General features: G+C 42.3%; 1 long non-coding RNA gene across 1 annotated transcript; it reads left to right on the top strand.

Moving 5' to 3' along the window:
* Window positions 1–2,480: 2,480 nt before the first annotated feature.
* LOC129057726 (uncharacterized) lies at window positions 2,481–12,851 on the top strand. The gene is made up of 3 exons (XR_008522463.1): window positions 2,481–2,740; window positions 3,426–3,799; window positions 12,670–12,851. It is a non-coding gene; the product is annotated as an uncharacterized LOC129057726 (long non-coding RNA).
* The last annotated feature ends 8,730 nt before the right edge of the window (window positions 12,852–21,581 follow it).

Raw genomic sequence — 21,581 nt, 5'->3', positions numbered from 1 at the left:
TGATGAGGGTGTGGGGGAATCAGGGCTATTGAGGGCTTGTAGGTCTACAGATGGAGGCTTCATTGTAATGGGAGCTCACAAGTTGGTGAGGCCTGGGGACATGTGAAATAGTTGTCCTAGATAACATTTCAGTGTGAATTTAAAAAGAGAAAGAGAAAGGCCATGTGAAAGCACTTTGCAAATTTTAAAGTGTTATAGAAAAGTGCAGAATTGGTATTACAAAGAAGACATTCTGGGATCGAGCACAGCCCCTGTTAGGGTGGCTCTGCCAAGGCCAGACTCAGGTGAGAGGCATCAGGTAACAGGGATACCAAAATGCTCCCCAAAGGCCAGGCGCGGTGGCTCACGCCTGTAATCCCAGCACTTTGCAAGGCCGAGGCGGGTGGATCACCTGAAGTCAGGAGTTTGAGACCAGCCTGGCCAATATGGTGAAACCCTGTCTCTACTAAAAATACAAAAATTAACCGGGCATGGTGGCGTGCACCTGTAGTCCCAGCTACTTGGGAGGCTGAGGCAGAAGAATCATTTGAACCCAGGAGGTGGAGGCTGCGGTGAGTGGAGATTGCACCACTACACTCCAGCCTGGGCGATAGAGTGAGACTCTGTCTCATTGAAAAAAAAAAAAAAGAAGGAAATGCTCCTTGCGGCAACACATGGGAATTTTGTTGAGCACCTGCCATGTCCTCAGAATTCTTTTATCTGCTTAGGATTCAAATATAATTAATTCTCAGTCTCTGTTCTTCAGCAGCTCACTGTCCAAAGGGAGCCTGTCTCCCTGGTCCACATGCTGAGGCTTGCTCCAGAGTGAATGTGTGTACTGGAAAGAACCCACACAGGCCCCCTGAGAGCTGTCAGCCTTGCCAGGCTTCTGTAGATCCCTGGGTCCGAGTAGCCAAGCTGGGAGGAGCACCATTTGCCCACTGACTCTTGGGCAAGGCTGCAGCCTGCATCCCAGCTGGCAGAAGGCAGGTGGTATCACAGCTGAGTTTACAGCCACTGAAGGGCCCACTGTATGCTTTTAGTAGATAATATGTTTTCTCTGCTTCAGATCCTTATTTTGATTGCTTAAAATTTCTGCAGAAAACAAACAGCTTCTGCCAAAATTGGCTCACAAAATTAGTTTACTAGTATAATCAGTTGTATAGCAAGTATTTACTGAGTAGCTCTTGGAAGGCAGTCAACACAAGAGGGATGGATCATTCTTCCAGTTCATCACACGTGGGTTGGACATGCTAACAGTCCCCGACAGCTATCAGGCAAGTATATGGATGATCACACAAAGGCAGAGGCATCGCAGAAGGATGCTAACTAGATGTCATGAGTCAAGGATACTATAGAAGGATCTCTTTGCTGACAAGGAGGGTACCTCTAAGGTTCCTTCAGATGGGATGGTTCTCTGTTCACCGTGATCACTACTATGCAAAGGCCTGTGGGCCATTTAGGAGAAAAGCATTCAGTCCAATGCTACAGACACAGTGAGGATGTAATATGCCCTGGGCATATATGAGTGGATCCAAGGAGGAAATACTCAGTCAGTACTGTCAAGAACTCATGACCTGCTGCAAGGTTGCCAAACTATGGCTTGTGGGCCAATCTGGCTCACCACCTATTTTTGTAAATAATGTTTTACTGGAATCCAGACACACTTGTTTGATTACATATCGTCTATGGCTGCTGAGCACCCACTATAAGGGCAAAGTTGAGTAGATAGAGACTTTATCACCCACAAAACCTAAAATATTTGACTGGATGGCCCTCTGCAGAAAAAGCCTGCCAGCCTCTGGTCTTGTGGGAGGACACTGCCGGGCACAGTTAACTCTAATTCTTGGCTGTAGCATCCTGAATAGGGTGGCAGTCCCTGGCTGCTGAGGGGGACAGCTGGCTGGCTGCCTCCCAGGGGCATTTCCATGACTTGCAGGCCCAGAAACTAGACTTGGGCATGACCACAGAGTTTGTGATGGACTGAAGATGCCCAAACCACAGACTGACTTATAGGCTAGAAACGAACATGTGGGGTGGAATAGTCCTTTCGGGGACTAGAATAATTTCTAGAGAGCCACCCTTTCTACATGATACAGCACACATTCAAGTGTGGCTACTTACGCTGAGACTTTCTGATGAGCACGACTAGACAGCAGGGGGCCCCCAGGATAGTTTGTTCAGCTCAAGGTAAGACGAGAGGAGAAACTAGCCCTGTCCCTTGCTGGACACCACCACTCCAGTGCCTGAAATCCAACCTCCCCACCCCCATCAGCATTCCTCCCCTGGAAAAGATTGGAAAATGCAAGAATGTGCTCCTTTGACTCTGGCCTTCCTCTAACAGCCCTGCTTCTGTTAACACAGACTTTCTGCAGCTTCCTTAACGTCATTGGCTACAGGCTACAGCTGTTGCTAGTCAAAGGCATTGTTCCTTTGAGCTAGCAGGCACTTTGTTCTTTCCCATGACACATTGTTTTAGGAGCTCACTCTAGAGGAGAAACATTCTATCCCGGTGCTCAAGTTCTTCAGGAGCACCTCAGTGTCTCCCTCTGCCCACCCACCTGCACCTGACAACTGTGGGCTGTGCTCTCATGGAGGCACCGTCGGACGCTACCAGACTACAGAGGTGAGCGCCCTTAATCCTGACTGAAGGTTTGGGAAAAGGCTTCTCAGAAGAGGTGATACTTGATACGGGCCCTGGAGGAGGAAGAACAGTTTGAGAAGACAGCAGTGAGAGATGGCATCCGGGCAGGCGAGAAATGTCAGTCGTCATGGAGGCAGCAGGAAGGGAGTGTTGGCTGCAGAAACCTGGCAAGGCTCTTAGAGACAGAGACGAAGAGGGAGATGGGGATGGAGATGGAGATGATAGAGACAGACAGATTGAAGATGGCAGAGTGGGGGCTATGGGGAAGGGTGATGAAGCAGGAAAGATAGATCAAACGAGACTGCGAGGAGCCTGTGTGCCTGGGCTTTATTTTGGAGGCAATGAGAAACAGAAAGGGTTTTTGAGCATGATGGGACAATGAGGAGTTCTGTGGTTTAGGAAACCCGGCAGTCATGGGAAGTGCAGATTCAAAGTAAGGAAACGTCCCAGGGTTTGGTGATGATCTTGGTGAGAAGTGACACAGGGGTAGTGGGGATGGAATTGAAAGAAAGGATGAACTTCCAGAGTATGGCTGTGCTCAGTAGACAGGAATCAGGGAGGGCAGGAGGAGAGTAAAAGGGTTCTCTGAGCTTAAATCCAGATGTTGAGGAGATGGTGGTACTATCAATGGAGGTGGAGCTCTTAAGAGGAAGAAAGATGGGGAAGAAAAGGATGAGGTTTTTGACAAGTTGAATATGGGGTGAGCATGGGTCCAACTGAAAGCAGTGGAAATACAGATGTGAAAAATAGATGCGGTAGAGTTGAAAAGTTGGGGATCATTTTCACCTGAATGTTACCTAAGGCAAAGGGAAGAGAGGTCATCCAGGACAAAAGTACAGAATTAAAAGAAAAAGCAACTAAGCACGAAATCTTGGAGAATGTCCTCATTGAAGGGTGAGCAGATGAAGAGGAGCCCACAAAAGAGACTGAGGAATTGTCTTCATTCACTCATTCATGCATGCATTCATTTGGTCAACAAATATTTTTTGGCACCTCCCATGGACAGGTCCTGAGCACCAAGGGAACAGTCAGAAATGATGAGTCCAGAAATGATGCCCTCCAGAACTTCCGGTGAGGAAGGCACTCAGGAAAATGCAGCACCCTATGGAGGCCCAGGAAGGAGGGCATTCAGGAAGAACACAGTCTGATGGTGTCAAGTGCAGTGGAAGCTAAGAGGTAGGGAGGAAAAGATGGGAAAAGGAGAGAACTGGGGAGGCAAGAGGGACAAATGAGGGAGAAGAGAAGGGAGAGGAAAGACGACAGAGGCACAGAGTGGGGATTTGTCTGATTCAAGAATCCTAGGCGGGCTGTGGTGGCTCACGCTTGTAATCCCAGCACTTTGGGAGGCCAAGGTGGGTGGATCGCCTGAGGTTGGGAGTTCGAGACCAGCCTGGCCAACATGGTGAAACCCTGTCTCTACTAAAATACAAAATTAGCTGGGCATGGTGGGGCGGGTGCCCATAGACCCAGCTACTTGGGAGGCTGAGGCAGGAGAATTGCTTGAACCCAGGAGGCAGAGGTTGCAGTGAGCCAAGATTGCCCCATGGCACTCCAGCCTGGGTGACAGAGTGAGACTCCATCTAAAAAATAAAAGAAAAAAGAATCCTATGTTCTTTCCCCTGGCCTTACCTTAGAAAGCAGAGTGAATGCCGACCTAATCAGGTTTACCTCCATTGCCATAGCAACCTCTGGGACTCACTTTGCTGCACATTCTTGAGACCTGAAGTGAAGAAGTCACTTTATATCAAGTTACCTACCAATTAGGCTAGCGATTTCTCTGTCTCTTAAAACATTCTTTTAAAGTCTTGTCATGTTTCGTCTTTCTAGAATTCATTTTTCACATCTTCATTCACTGGGATTCTGGACCATAATATATGTAAACACATAAAATACTACAGATTGAAAATAAAATTATTCTGTTATCTGATTATTAAAGTGGTCATTGTTAAAAAAAAAAAAGCCTTGGAAAATACAATATAAAGTAGAAAATACAAATCACTAATTTCCCCACCACTCTTAGTATTCTGTTGTTTTTCTTCCCAATCCTGTTTCTAGACACATTTGATGACATTTAAACATATTTTTATTGTTAATCTACAGTTTCATATACGGTTTTGTTTGCTAACTATATCATGGACATTTCCCCATGCCACTAAAATAACTATAAAATCATTTCATTATTCATAAGCCTCACATTTTAGCCCTTCCTCTATTTTAATGCAGCAATTGTCCACCTTTATACATAAATACTTGTTCCTGAATCTTAAAAGTAGTCAAATTCGCTCACACTTCAAAATTATTTTTGTATTTACTTTTTCTTAGATTCTTTGTGTTTAATGTCTCATTCATTTCAAAGAGCAATATTAATATGATTGAAAGTGATCACAGCATCTTTTGTTTCCGAAAGCAAGTTATTTTGAAATGTGATCTGATTTTATTTTGTAAACTCCATTATTAAGAAATTTGGCCCAACTTTGAGAAATGATACATTTACTCTTGACTCATGCCATTCAGCCCCAGGTTTCCATCAATGCTTGTTTGAATTCCATGGGTATAGCACTGGTGGAACTGCTTTTTCAGATTTTTAGATTTGTCAGAGAATATTAATCCTTAACCTAAGTTTTTTTTCCCTTATTTCTCTCCTTACATTTATTTCTTTTCTTAGTTTCATTATGATATATGAAACTAACATATCCTTTGTATGAGGATTCAGTGGTTACATCTGAAAGCAAACAGGAAGTTATTATTTTACTTGTTGGAAAAATTCACTTCCCTTAATGTAGCTTTTCTCATTATTTTACTCTCAAACATTTGGTGTACTTCTGTTTTACATGTGTTTCTTGTAAGAAGAATATGGTTGGATTTTTAAAAATTAACTATCTTTTAGCTGACAAGTATAATTCTTTTTTATTTAATTATGATCATTGATATATTTGGATTTATTTTCATCATCTTTTTACACTTTCTATTTGGTGAAATTCCTACTCCATTTTTTTTCTCCTCCAATATTTTGGAATGTATAGATTCTAATTTTCATAGTTAAAGTTATTAATTAGATTCACCCTCCTTCTAAAACCTAGAGTATTTTAACTCTTTCTCAGCTTATAAGCTAGTGTTGTCCAGTATTTTATTTCTGTTAAAAAGTCTTGTGAAATGTATCATATATAGAAAAGTTTACAACACGCATGTATGTGTATGCGTGTTTGCGCGCGTGCACACACACACACACACACACAATCATATATTTACCATTTTAAGAAATAGACTATGACCTCTGCTTTAGAAGCTCATCTCTCCCAACCTCTGACTTTTATAACTTCACAAATTAGATTCATTAGTGTTGATATTTATTTAGATGTATCCATGTGACTACAAATGTCTTTGATCACATGGTTGTCTTTCTTACAACTTACAGCTCACATCTCCTTTCTGGGGAAGTATATATATCCTTCTTTCCAAGGTATATATATCCTCAAGAAGTTCCTTTACTAAGAATCTGTCCATAGTAAATTATCTTGGCTTTTGTTCACCTAAATATATTCTATTGCATCCTCATGAAAGATAAGTTTTACTGGATATCCAATTGTAAATTGAAACATTTTTCCCAGCACTTTGAAGACATCATCTTGTAATCTTTTGGTTTCTGCTCTGTTCATAAGAAGTTAGATGTAAAACAGGAAAGCTGTCTTTTTCTCTAGCTGTTTTTAAGCTATTAAATTTGTCTTTAATGTTCTTTCATTTCACCAGGATAAGTCTGGGTGTGAATATTTTTTAGAATTTTTTGTACTTCCCAAATATAAGGAACCATACAAATTATTGAATATTGTTTCCATCTCATTTTCTCTGATCACTCTTTCTGGAACTTTCATTAGATGAATGTTAACACTTCTTAAACTTTCATGTCTATATCATGATATCCTTCTCTTTCTCTCTCTCAACTGTATTCTAAGTAGTTTTGTCTTATCCAACTTTCAATTTATTAATTATACATTTCATTTCTAATTCGTTAGTCAATTAATATGTTGAATTTTAAAATTCAACTATTTTACTTTCAGAAGTTAATCTTTTTTGATGTTTATAAGAGTATTTTGTTCCTTGCTCATGTTTTAAAGTTTTTTTAAATATTGAAAACATTTATTTATAAGGTATGGTTTTCTGGCACACTCTCGGTTTTCATAAATATAGTTTTATTAAAACACAGGCAAGCCCATTCATTTGCATACTGCCCATGGCTGCTTTTACACTAGAATAGCAAGGCTGAGTCTTTTTGACAGAGACTGTATGGCTTGCAAAGCCTAAAATGTATACTATCTGGCCTTTTAGAGAAAAGTTTGCTAACCTTGCTCTATGTGATAATTCCAACCCAAAGCCTGAATGTCTGATTCTCCTGTTTGATGTTTCTAACCCTGTCTGATGATGTCTTACTACATGGGTGGTCTAGTGATTTTTTTAAAAATTGTGAGCTCATTTTTGTTGAGGCACTAGCTGTGAGAATTTTATGAGGCTTGAATTGGAGAACATTCCTTCTATTTGTGTTTAACTTTGCCAAGTGCCTCGTCATTCTAAATTTTTTTTTTGGTTTGTTTGTTTAAAATATAGTTTCAGAATAGGTACACAGAGTGAATTTGAACCCAGGCTTGAGGCCTGACTGGTGATTATTTGTAATTTCTGGTAGGGGGTAGGAACTTTTATTTTTTCTTCCAACCAAAATCAAGGCTAAGATGCAAAATTTTCTTTGCTATTTCCTTTGCATGGCAAATATTTTCTAATTCACTATTTTATTGGGAATGTGGGCCTTTCAGGACTCATTCCAAAGTCTCCATGCTGACACTGCACTGCTTTGTCGCCTGCCTCTCCTGTCCCCTTTCCTCCGACATGGATGACATGGATGTAAAAACTGAAAGCTCTAATTTACAAAACACTGGCAAATGCCTTCAGGGTCTGATGCCTGCTCCAGTGAATATTTACCATGCTCATTCTGAATTCTGGCTTCTACTTCATTTTTGGCCTCTGGGGATTAAGATACTTTAATTTCTTGCCAAGTTAGCTACTCATTTTATCCAGCATTTTAAAGGTGATTTTTGGGGGAGAATTTTCAGGATATCTGTCATATTGCTAGAAGTAAACATCAGGAAATTTTTAAATGAAAAAACACACGATTAGGAAAATGGAAATAGAAAAGTTTCATAACATTCCAACAGGGTTCCAAGCCTACCTAATGTTTATTTATATCTGAGTTATGAGTGTTGTCTCTGGAGTCAGACAACCTGGGTTTGGAATCAGGCTCTGCCACTTACTACTGCTAGAGGTGAGGGTGGGCAAAATTTTCTGTAAAGGGCTAGATAGTAAGTACAGTTGTCCCTCAATATGCATAGGGGATTCATTCCAGGACACCCCATGGATAACAACATCCATGGATGCTCAAGTCCTTGATATAAAATGGCCTAGTATTAGCATATAACCTATGCACATCCTCTCGTATACTTTAAATCGTCTCTAGATTACTTATAATACCTAATACAATATAAATGCTACGCAAAGAGTTATTGTGTTGTATTGTTTTTAATTTATATTATTTTTACTGTATGGCTTTTTTATTTTGTTTTCAAATATTTTTGATCCTTGGTTGGTTGAATCCACAAATGTGGAGCCCTCACATATGGAGGGCCGACTGTATTTTGAGCTTTGCGAGCCATATGCAACTACTCAACTCAGCCACTGTATCATGAAAACAGCCATAATTATGTAATATGTAATGAATGGGCATGGCTGTGTTCCAACAAAACTTTATTTACAAAAGCAGGCACTTAGCTGGACTTGAACTTCAGGCTATAGATTGCACACCCCTGGCCTTGTACAAGTTAATAAATCTCTTTAAGCATCAGTTGTTTCATCTCTAAAATGGAGAAAATAATAATACCTGTGTCATCCATAGGTTGTTTGAGCATTAAATTAGTGAATTCGTCAGAGGCATTTGAACCATAGCAATTCCATCTTAAATAGGGGTAAAATGAGACTGAGACCTGCTGGGCTGCATTCCCAGGAGACCAGGCGTTCTTAGTCACAGGATGAAATAGGAGATCAGCACAAGATACAGGTCACAAAGGCCCTGCTGATAAAACGGAATGTCACAAGAAAGCCCGCCAAAACCCACCAAAACCAAAATGGTGATGAAAGTGACCTCTAGTTGTCCTTACTGCTCATTATATGTGAATTATAATGTATTAGCATACTAAAAGACGCTCCCACCAGTACTGTGACAATTTACAAATGCCATGGCAACGTTTGGGAGTTACCCTACATAGTCTAAAAAGGGGAGGGACTCTCAGTTCCAAGAAATCTCCACCCCTTTCCTCGGCAAGCTTATGAATAATCCACCCCTTGTTTAGCATATAGTTGAGAAATAACTATATTTAGTCAAGCAGCCCATGCCACGTCTCTGCCTATAGGGTAGCCATTCTTTTGTTTATTTCTCGAATAAACTTGCTTTCACTTTACTCTATGGACTTGCCCTGAATTCTTTCTTGCTCAAGGTCCAAGAGCTCTCTCTTCAGGTCTGGATCAGGACTCCTTTCCAGTAACAAATTCATGTAAGTGCTAACGTTAGCTATGATGTCGCTGCTGGAAGTGATGGTGATGATTTGAAACCAGTTTCTTGATTTTTTAAGATCATAAGGTGTCTCATCTTCAAATCATTTAAATACATCCAATGTAGCTTCCTGTGCTGCTACTGATGACACACAGTTGAAAGCTAACAATACTGCAGTAACAAACGACCCCCAATCTCAGTGGCTTTAAAGAACTCAGATTTAAGTTTTGCTCATACTACATTCCATCACACAGGCTGATGAGGGGTTCTCCTCATTGTCATTCCTCTGGGGCCCAGGCTCATCGAGCAGCCACCATTTTGAAATTACTGGTCACTACAGGAGAAAGGAGCTTTGGAGGGTCTTTAAACAATAATTAAATGCTTGGTCTGCAAGTGAAATGTTATTTCTGTGTGCAGTTCACAGTCAGAGTTGGTCACGTCTTTCTCTCCCACTAGCTTATTGCTTGGGTTGTTAGGCGTGTTGTCACAGACAAGCTTCATCTGTTGGCTCCTCCAAGGAGTGCCTAGAAGTGCAGAGCTACTCACCCAAGGCCATATGCTTCCCAGGGCAGCCCATATCCAGGGAATGCTTCCTGTGTGGGTAGAAAGGCCCAGCCCTTTCAGCCTAATGTGGGACAATTTTGGGATTTGGCTCAGCCTGTTGTTTGGCAACTTGACTTCTCCCTCTGCCCAGTCCTGCTTTCCTCTTTTCCTTTCTACAGGGATTGTTCCCAAGGATACTCGTTAATAAGCATCCTGTACACTAAACTCCATCTCAGCGTTCTTCTCCAAAAACCCAATCTGTGACATTCACCATGTGCCCAAGAGAGAGAAGACTGGACTATCTCCTGAGGAACACCAAGGACTACCTCACTCACTAAAGTGAACACAGTTAGCCCTTATAAATGTGAGAGACTAAGATCACAACCATATAATAACTAATATTTATTGAGTACTTACCTGCCGCATGCTGCACTAAAATACATTACTTGGATTTGCTCATTTAATCTTCATAGTGCCCTATGTATTAAAACGGGATTAGACTAGGGAATGACAAGCTACGGCCTGCAGACCAAATCTGCCCACGCCTATGCCTTATGCATTGTCTATGGCTACTTTCATGCTATAACTGCATAGCTGAGTTGTTGTGACAGACACTGCATGACCCACAAAGTTGAAAATATTTACTCTCTAGTGCTTTTCAGAAAAAGCTTGCTGAATCCCGTTTTAGGTATTATTTCCATTTTATAGATAGCAAAATTTAAGCTTGCAGAAGTATGTGGTTTATTAAATCACAGAACGTCAATTTTTAGTCATATAGATCAAAGATAAAATTCTAAGTCCCCCAACCAACTGAATGGACCCCTTCTCCCAGCCAAGGACATTCCAAAGTTAATCTGAAAAACTAGTTCAGGCCATGATGGGAAGGGGGCAGTCAGATACACCTCATTATACCATCCTTCCTTAGGAATTCAGGCACAACTGACCAGCATCAACATTAAAACGGGCCAGGCATGGTGGCTCACACCTGTAATCCCAGCACTTTGGGAGGCCGAGGTGGTTGGATCGCCTGAGGTCAGGAGTTCGAGACCAGCGTGACCAACATGGCAAAACCCCATCTCTACTAAAAATTCAAAATTAGCCGGTCATGGTGGTGCACGCCTGTAATCCCAGCTACTCGGGAGGCCTGAGGCAGGAGAATCGCTTGAACCTGGGAGGTGGAGGTTGCAGTGAGCCAAGATTGAGCCATTGCATTCCAGCCTGGGCAACAAGAGTGAAACTCTGTCTCAAAAGCAAACAAACCAACAAACATTAAAACAGAGACTTAAGACTGACAAAACAGACTCTTTGCAGTAATAAGATACCAACATGACAGAGAGCAGACCCTGAAAGAAACTGAAGGATATTTTTTTTACATATTCTGAAATGGCCCTGCAAACCCGTCTCTTGTGGGGAAAATCTACATTCTGTAGAGAATCCCCTTCCCTTTCCAGGTCTTTTCCTTGATCCAGGATGTAATTACCTGAGTCTGGCATCTTTTTAAATCTAATAAGAAACATTTACAATCTATTTTCTCTGAAGCCTGCTACCTGGAGGCATTATCTGTATCAGAAAATCTTTGAATTCACCTATGACCTGAAAACCCCCTGCCCCACCCCACTTTGTGTTGTCCCACCTTTCCAGACTGAACCCATCTACACCTTACCTGTATTGATTGATGTCTTATGTCTCCCTAAAATGTATAAAACCAGGCTGCATCCCCACTACCTTTGGCACATGTTCTCAGGGCCACTGGGGCTGTATCATGGGTCATGGTCCTAATATTCGGCTCAGAATAAATCTCTTTAAATATTTTACAGTTTGACTCTTTTTGTCAATAGTCATGAAGACAAACATTTAAACAGCAGCCTCCTTCTGTGACGGCAGGTGCAGACTCCCCCCCACCCTCCATGCCACTGATGGGCCTTTGTAAGTGCTCAGTGAATGATTAGAATGATTTTCTTTTTTTTTTTCTCTTTTTTTTATTATACTTTAAGTTCTAGGGTACATGTGTACAACATGCAGGTTTGTTACATATGTATGCATGTGCCATGTTGGTGTGCTGCACCCATTAACTCATCATTTACATTAGGTATATCTCCTAATTCTATCCTTCCCCACTCCCCTCACCCCACAACAGGCCCCAGTGTGCGATTTTCCCTTCCTGTGTCCAAGTGTTCTCATTGTTCAATTCCCACCTATGAGTGAGAACTATGAATGATTTTCTTCCCTTCTCTTCTTCCCACCATCCTTCTTTGTAAAATCGAGGCCTCCTCCTCCATCTTTGCTCTAACTCCCCTCCCAGACAAGTTCTATTTTCTAGAGACAAGCGTATCTGAAATTGCAACCCTGTGGCTTCTCTCCACCAAGTGAAAAACACAAGAGATGCATCAGTTTTTGGTACCTTTGGCTATAAAACCTCTGGAGGAAGTTCTGTTTTTCTGAAAATGGTTTTCTTTTACTGGAAGAGTTAGGGTGGTCAATCTGTAGAGCCTGAGCTGGCTACCAGGAAACACTTCATGATGGCTGAGAAATTATTCCGCATGCTGAACCTTAAAGTGATAACATAAAATGGCAGTCTTGACCGACCCCTTAGAATCTAAGGCTGAGATTATCTGTTTCCAACTGCTTCCAGCTGAGAAGTGGCTCTCAGGGCTGCACTGAGTACTCGAAAGCATTCCCTCATAGAAGTGATTGTTCAAGGGGGATTCAAGAGTTTAATTCCTTAATGCCCATCCAGCTGCTTCCCAGATTCTCTCAGAACATGGGCCTTATGCCCCTAAATTCACTCCCATACTTAGAAACAGAACTGGGAACTGAGCCCAGGTTGTTTGATACCAAAATTTGTGCCCTTAACCATGCACTTCACTCCCTTCTGGTACACAAATATCCAGCATCATGTATTTACTTTCTACAGATACGTTATATGTGCTCATGTAGATCGTCTGGCAATTAGCTGCAAGAGGATTATAGGAAGAGATTCTACCTATCCATCTCTTTACACCATGCCTTCTGAAGAGAATGTCCGTGACGTTCAGAGAGAATCCTTGGATTTAGTCAGGAATATTAGATCCCTAAATAAAAATGTCTAAAATCCTTTCCCCATTCTTTGTTGTTGTTGTTTTCGAGATAGGGTCTCACTCTGTCACCCAGGCTGGAGTGGTGGTGGTGTGATCACAGCTCACTGCAGCCTTGACCTCGCAGGCTCAGGTGATCCTCCCACCTTAGCCTCCCAGTACACCTGGCTAAGTCTTTGTATTTTTGGTAGAGATGGGGTTTCACCATGTTGCCCAGGTTGGTCTTGAACTCTTGAGCTCAAGTGATCCACCTGCCTTGGCCTCCCAAAGTGCTGGGATTACAGACATGAGCCACCGTGCCCAGCCTGTTTTTTATTTGTATAAATTTAAGGGGCAAAACTGCAGTTTTGTTACATGGGTATATCGGGTAGTGGTGGAGTCTGGGCTTTTAGCGTGGCCATCACCTGAATAGTATATGTTATAACCATTAAGTAATTTCTCATCCTCATTCTTGGTTCATTAAAAAACAACTGGCCCTCAAAAATGTCTAGGGAATGGTGCACAAATGAACAAATGAGTCAATGGATGAATGAATTAATCAATCTCCAGACACTTGACAACTTAAGTATCTTGGGCACAGTTTATGCTCATGATAAACAAAAAAAGACAGTCAGTTTTCTTATTGCTGACGTAGGCATCAGAAGGTACACAATCATTCATTTAACAAACACTGAACCTTCACTACAAATTGCACACCTTGTTAGGCACGGAGGACATGACACGCAAGGTCTCTGTCCTCAGCACAGGCAGGCCTCCAGAGATGAGGCTGAAGCATGGAACGTAGTGTGGCTACAGGAAGCTTCACCTGGGGCTTTGGCCAGTTGCTCGTATGTAAGGAATAGAACATAGGGAGGCATACATAGATAGAAGATACCCTTTCTAGGAAGTGAAATGGGAGTGCAACATCCAGGTGGAGGATTGGGAAGAGTTAAGTGTAAGGTTCTCTGGCAGCTGGGAGATGTAACCTGATCCGTCTCAGCAGTAGCTTTTTAAACCTGAGCTTTAAAACCGGGAAACCTGGAGGAATCACAGACACTGGGCTGGTTTTACTGGTCTCCCCTCTCTGTTTAGAAAGACAACTCTTGCCTTGTATAGCCAATGTTTCTTCGGTGGTGATAGGGACTTCTGTATATTGCTCAGTTAATCCATATTGTGATGATTTGTACTAGTTGCAATTCTCAGAGTATGTCCTGGTCTCCAGAAACAGAGGAAGTTGAGAAGACAACAAAAGAGAGATGTTTTAAAAGCACTGACTATTTTAATGACATAATTCTGTCAATATTACAGTGTTTAGACACAAATATAACAGGATTCTTTCTACAGAACTTTTCAAAACCATTAATTTAGGATTAGGAAACTCCCCTCACTCCCCCTAGGGCCACTGCTTGATTTGGTTAAAGCAACTTAATTCAAGTTTGGGTAAAATTTAAGCAAACTCCATTGCTCAGCAAAATGCTGCCTGAAAACAGCTAAAGACAGGTCAGAATGTCCCTAACCAAACCTCAGGCATTATTAACCAAGACCTGCCTTAATTCTGGTTTATCTCATGATGACCAAGGAGAAAAAAGTCTTCTCCTGCTAGAAGTATTCTATGTTTATTACAAAGCATGGATTGTGTGTTCAATGGCCATAAGAGAATGGATAATATACATAAGAGTTTAGAAGAGAGAGTAAACTGAAGTTAAGGGCATTTCAAAGGGCTTCATGGATGAAAGGATCTCGCATTCTAATTGAAGGAGAAGGAAGGCAGTTGAGGAGGTGAGAGAATTTCAGAATGATATGAAGGGAGGCTTGGAAGCAGGAATTTGGGTGTCATATTTCCACAGACTAGTGACTGATCAGGGTCTTTTTTTTTCCTTCCAAAGAGTGAGAAGAAAAATATTAGGTTGGTGCAAAAGTAATTGGGGTTTTGCAAAGTAATGGTGAAAACTGCAATTACTTTTGCACCAACCTAAATAGGTGGATAAATGTAGTTGGAACAGAAGGTTTATTTGAGGATGCAGCCCAAGATTAGGTTGAAAAATTAAGAAGGAGGCAATCTGTGATGGGCCTTAGGTTTTAGAAGAGCAGACAAGGCCAGGAATTGATATGTAGAAGTGGAATAGTATTTTTTCTCCTAGTTTTCTTCTGTTTCTAGATTGCTTTGGTCACTATATAACGTCTTTCTCAGTTTGATGGCAGACAGAAAGATTATTGGGAAAAAAATTAGGATCAAGTGTTAAACTCAGGCAGCATTATGTTCTAGTGCTATTGGGTAAAAATTCTAATGTAGACAAACGATATAACAATTTTAATAACTTCCTGAAATTTAAGTAAAGAAGCAATTCTAGGCCAGGCACAGTGGCTCATGCCTGTAATCCCAGCACTTTGGGATGCCGAGGTGCGTGGATCATCTGAGGTCAGGAGTTGGAGACCAGCCTGGCCGACATGGTGAAACCCCGTCTCTACTAAAAATACAAAAATTAGCCAGTCATGGTGGTGTGTGCCTGTAGTCCCAGCTACTTGGGTGGCTGAGGCAGGAGAATCACTTGAACCCGAGAGGTGGAGGTTGCAGTGAGCCGAGATTGCACCACTGCACTCCAGGCTGGGAGACAGAGTGAGACTCCATCTCAAAAAAATATATATATATAATAAAAGAAGCAATTCTAGCAACTCATCAACATGAAAGACACTGAAGTCTAAGCAAAGCAGGAGGTTCCTTTTAAAACTGGATCACGATTTATAAATAGCTGTATCCAAATGGAGAGAACATTATTGCCATCCAGCACTCAAACAACCTTACAGGTGTCTGGGCACCTTTGAACTGAAATTTAAGCAGGGAAGTTCCAATGACTGAATGGAACGTCAAAGAAGTGTTTGAAACTGAAATACCAAAGTAAAATAAAACTTGGAGGCCTTTTGGTGATCCAAAGGCAAGTATTTCATAGATTTCTCTGTTGAGATGCATCTCATTTTGATGTGCGTCCAAGTGTTTTCCAAGATGCAAACTCCTTGAGAGCAGGAACGTATTTCCTTTATGCCTCATTGAATGCAGGCCAACCAGTGGCCTGATGAGGTTTGGAGGGTGTGAATGACAAGTGTAAATAAAATTGTGTTGACAGCTATTTAATTATCATGTAGTTTCATGTTTAATGTTCAAAAGTTCTGAATAAATGAGCATCACAAATCTCAGTGAAAGCTAAATTAATTGACACATTTTGGCTAGCTGCAGAGAGCCATTTTGCTGTCTTCAGGAGTCCCCACGGTGTGATACTCATCTTGATTATGTAAGGCAAGTGAGGAAGGGAAAGGAAAACTTTATTTTTAGTGTGTTCCCTTTTTGTTGATTGACTCCTCTAAATTTGTAGCAAGGCAGACCATACCCCTGACCCATTTTCTTCTGATGGGTCTTGTTTCCCACCCTGTAGTTCCTTTCTTTTTTCTTTCTTTTTTTTTTTTTTTTTTTGAGATAGAGTCTTGCCCTGTCACCCAGGCTGGAGTGCAATGGCATGATCTTGACTCACTACAACCTCCGCCTCCTGGGTTCAAACAATTCTCCTGCCTCAGCCTCCCGAATAGCTGGGATTACAGGCGCCCACCACCACGCCCGGCTAATTTTTGCAGTTTTAGTAGAGACAGGGTTTCACCATGTTGGCCAGGCTGGTCTCAAACTCCTGACCTTGTGATCCGCCCGCCTCGGCCTCCCAAAGTGTTGGGATTACAGGAGTGAGCCGCCACGCCTGGCCTGTAATTCCTTTTTAATACCTGCTTCACATGCGATGATTTGTTCAGGATCTATTTACCCCAGGAGGCTGCCTGCTCCAAGTGGACAGGGTCTGTATTGCCATGGCCAGGCACTGAGGGCCAGCACAAGGGCACTTGCTGGTCCAGGGGCAACTTTGGGTTGCAATCTAACAACATATTAATTCTAACTTCTCCTTCTAAAATGGAAATCTGTTCTGAATTTACTCTAAGTTTCTTTGGAAGCTAGCTGAGGACCCTATAGTTGTTCAATAAATGTTTGTTATATGAAAACAAAAGGGAAGGGAAGGGAAACGCTGGGGTAAACCTCAGTTCTACTTGTTGCTCTATTCCTGGGGGTACATCATCTTTTTCTGCAAAGCAGACCTGTTTCTACCTTGCTCACACAGCTTGGTAGACAGACAGTAACATTTTCATCACATGAGCCCATATGAGCCTCTGCTTTAATTCTGCATTTGTAAAGCTTCATGTTTTTTTCTCATGGAAGTAGGGTCATAAATGGAGGAGGTCACACATTTCTAAACTTCCTCACCCCTACTTTTTTTTTTTTTTTAATATGGAGTCTTGCTCTGTCACCCAGGCTGGAGTGCAGTGGCGAGATCTCGACTTATTGCAACCTCTGCCTCCCAGGTTTGAGTGATTCTCCTGCTTCAGCCTCTCAAGTAGCTGGGAGGACAGGCGCCCACCACGACATCCGGCCTCATTTTTCTATTTTATTTTATTTTTTTTTAGTAGAGACAGGGTTTCACCATGTTGGCCAGGCTAGTCTCGAACTCCTGACCTCAAGTGATCCACCTGCCTCCGCCTCCCAAAGTGTTGGGATTACAGGTGTGAGCCACCGCGCCTGGCCCCCCACCCCCACCTTTTGATGAAATGGTTAAAAATACAAAACAGGACTGTGTGAGTGAATAAGCTACCTATTTTTGAGCTGTCATGAGGTGAAGATTCCATTCTTGGCCTGCTGCTTGTGTAGGAGAACACGGGACTTCCTGTCCCTACCACTTTGTGTGAGGTGTGGGGCAGCCAGCCACACTGTGCTAGCACCTAATAAGGTTGCAGATTTAATTCTAGCCCAAATCTGGACAAACTGATGTTCAGGTTAGAGCTAGCTGATGTTCAGAAAAGGCTGCCAGAATCCTAATGAGCAGCCTGAGGAAATGGAGCCATAGATTCTGTTTAAAATTCTTCTCTCCTTTCATTTTTTCATTTTCTCCGTCTACATCTCTGTCTGCTCCTTTTCTCACTCATTGCTTTCTGCTTCCTTCCCCCTTTCTCCCTTCATTCCTCTTCCTTCTTTGCCTCTATCCATCTTTCTGCCTTTCTGTCTTTCTGTCTTTCTGCCTGTCTTTCCCTTCTCACCCTCTCTCTCCTGCTTCCTCTCCTCTCACTTTCCTTTCCCTCAGTCTCTCTCTTGCTCTTTCTCTCTCTTCCTTTTATCTACAGCCTATTGGCTTCTGATTTCTTTTCCTTCTCCCCTCTCATTTTCTTTCTAAGAATTTCTTGATGAAACTAAAAGAGGACTAAAAGGAGCTCCGTGAAATGCTTGCCTGGAAGAAAACATGGGTGGATGCTCTTCTGATCATAGGCAGCCACTAAATTTGATTTGTAGCTGATCTTAAATGTAGGAAAAGATTTTCAATTACAAAACTCATAAAGTGTAAAGATGAGGGAACCTGGCCGCGTTTTGAGTTTGACTAATGGTCTCAAAGCGCTTTAAAATGTTTGGCATTTGCCAGCCTTTCTTTCTTCTCCTAATCCTCAAACTCATGAGTTTTTATGGGAAACATAATCCTCTTTTCTGATTCATTTACACTTAGCTCATCTGAGTATTGTTTTGTAAAAACCATCTGAAGTCCAAGAAGTTTTATGAGATCTTTAAAGGCTTGTTTTTTGAACCAGGAAGTTGTGTACTGCCAATATAAATGGACCTTGAACTCTAGGGGGGTTTGAGTCCAGCATCTATAGCATTAAACTGGGTCTAGAATTGGCAAAGGCCCATCCTCATGGCTGACAGAAACTGGGCTTTCACCTTCAGAATAATAGTGAGTTCAGTGTTTGGGATGAGTGACCAACTCAGATGATAGTACATGGGGTGCATAACAGGTTTTTCAAGGATTATCTTGCTAGTTACGTAAATAGCAAGAGACTTATGTGGAAAACTGATTTTGCTGGAGTCTCCCAACTACAGAGTGGGGCTGCTTGCACATGTGTATATTTCCATATTAATTGCGTGTATACATACATTTACACTAATGTGTAGACGGATGGTGTTAACATTCACACTAGAGATTTATTTTTGCATTTAAAAAATTTTTTTCGTTTTAGTTTTATTATTTTTTTGAGATGGAGTCTCGCTTCGTCGCCCAGGCTGGAGTACAGCGACACAATCTTGACTCACTGCAACTTCCACCTGCAGGGTTCAAGTGATTCTCCTGCTTTAGCCCCCCAAGTAGCTGGGATTACAGGCGTGCGCTACCATGCCCGGCTAATTTTCATATTTTTAGTAGAGACAAGGTTTCACCATGTTGGCCAGGCTGTTCTCAAACTCCTGACCTCAAGTAATCTGCCTGCCTTGGCCTCCCAAAGTGCTGGGATTACAGGTGTGAGCCACTGCACCTGGCCTTTTTTTTTTTTCCCAGAGTTGGGGTTTCACCATGTTGCCCAGGCTGGTCTCAAACTCCTGACCTCAAGTAATCTGCCTGCCTTGGCCTCCCAAAGTGCTGGGATTACAGGCGTGAGCCACGGTGCCCAGCCTCACACTAGAGGTTTTTTTTTTTTTTTCCCCTGTGGTTTTGTTTCAGAGATGAACTGATTGTGATATATCCAAATCTGTCATAAGGCAGGTTGTAATTGGGTTGAAGATTGGTGTGAAATGCCCACCTCTCTATTGCTGTGGGTTGAGAGGAAAACTGCATTATGCATTTTTTAATGGTTAAAAAACATTTTTCTGCAGAACCAAAGGGCATGGTTAAGGTCATTTCTCCCCCAAATACTAGGATCTCAGGCAGAGTCCCAGGTCTTCTGGAAACTGAAGCTCAGAGAGGTGAAATGACTTGCTCAAGTTTCCTTGGGAAGTTGATATGGTTTGGCTGCATCCCCTCTGAAATCTCATCTTGGATTGTAATCCATGTGTCGTGGGAGGGAGCCGGTGGGAGGTAATTAAATCATGGGGGCGGTTACCCTCATGCTGTTCTCCTGATAGTGAGCTCTCAGGAGATCAGATGGTTTTTTAAGGGGCTTTCCCCTCTTTTGCTTCGGCACTTCTCCTTGCTGCCTCCATGTGAAGAAGGATGTGTTTGCCTTCCCCTTCTGCCATGATTGTTAAGTTTCCTGAGGCCTCCCCAGCCCTGTGGAACTGTGAGTCGATTAAACTTCTTTCCATTAGAAATTAACCAGTCTTGGGTATGTATTAGCAGTGTGAGAACATATTAATACAGAAGTAAAGCAGCAAGTAGAGCCCAGCCCCCTAGAGTCTCCATCCAGGCTGTGCCCTCCACAGGTAGCTGCCACTTAATGCCCAAAGGCAGCTTTAGTGCTTGCCGTCTGTCCATCTGGGGCCTGGGAGTGACCACCACTGAAGACAGGTAGAGGCTGGTCCTGTTGGGGATGCTGTCCTTTACTCTTTCCTGAGCTTTCCCCTGTCTGACATCTCTCCTCTCCTGTCCTGGCTCTGCAGAATGTCGTAGCTATGCTAATCACCCTCCTCCCCACCTCCAACCATTTCATCTGCTGTTACATGATCCCTACCTGAGAGGTAAGAGCTCTGTGAACTGATCTGAGTTGCAGGTAGGAAGTATTTTCCCTACACGTTGGTGAATTTTCCATAAGATGACAAAGAATTCTGGGCTATACTATGATACAGGCATCATACAAATCAGGTCCTCCCTTGTGAGAGGTCTATCATGATCTCAAAGTGTTGCTTCATTAAGTTGTTGTTTATCGTTTTTAAGCTTTCATTTACATCTTCTCTCCCTAACAAGACACGAAGTTTCTTAAAGACAAGGGCTTTATGCCTTGTGATCCTTTGTATTTCCACAGCCTCAGTGCCTCCTTCAGAGATGGGGTGGATATTAGCTTCTGTTGTATCCTTCATACAGAACCTGATGCTGAGAGACAGCTGCTGCTTCTTTTTTTTTCTTTAAACTTTTCTTAAGACTAGTCAAGTACAGTATCAAGAAGAGGGGAAAGAGTAGAACAAGGAATTGGATCCATAACTGACAGTGAACAATCAATTGAGGTAACTCATTGACTTCGAACCAACCTGGGAGGCAGCCTTGTGACTCACCTCAATCCTCAATCTCAGCTAGTTCACTTTGGCCTGGCTCAGGGGCTGACCTAGAATGATCCTGTCCAGAAGGACCCTGGATGTTCTTAGAGACACAGACTGCTAGGGCTGGCAGGGTCTTTTCATCCAATTCCTCTGTGACAGAGAAGGAAGTGGAGGTTCAGAAGGAGAGGTGAGCTGCCTGTGGTCCTTCAGCTTACTAATGGCAGTGTTAGGACTGGACCTGAGGGCTCTTCCCTCCAGTCCGGCGCTATTTATTCCATGACAGTGCCTCTCAAACTGTGTTCTCACAAGTAGCTAGTGCTCAGGCAGCTGGACTGAGGCCCTGCCTGCCAAATCAAATATTGGAGGTCTTTCTCCAATGTGCAGGAAAAAAAAATTAATTAATGGGTTAAGTTTCCTTAGGGTTAAATGATTTTTCCATTAATGCTTCTTAAACCATTGACACCTGCTACCAATTGTCTACTAGCCAATGCATGCCGGCAACAAAACAAAAGGATAAGCCACAAGTAAATAAGAACAAGAACAACCAAAGCCTTGGAAACACACCATCATTCTTAAGTCAAAGGCTTTTAAAAAAAAATAAAAATAGAAGAAGACTGCTATAACTATGGACTTTCTATTGCATTCACATAATAAAATCATGCGACATTGTTTTGAATTCAAATGCTAAAAGTAAATATGTCATTATTTCATGGTTTTCCCCAAAGAGCACTATGAACCCCC

Source organism: Pongo abelii, chromosome 12, assembly GCF_028885655.2.
Source record: "Pongo abelii isolate AG06213 chromosome 12, NHGRI_mPonAbe1-v2.0_pri, whole genome shotgun sequence".
NCBI lineage: Eukaryota > Metazoa > Chordata > Mammalia > Primates > Hominidae > Pongo > Pongo abelii.
This window is presented reverse-complemented; position numbering and strand designations above follow the sequence as displayed.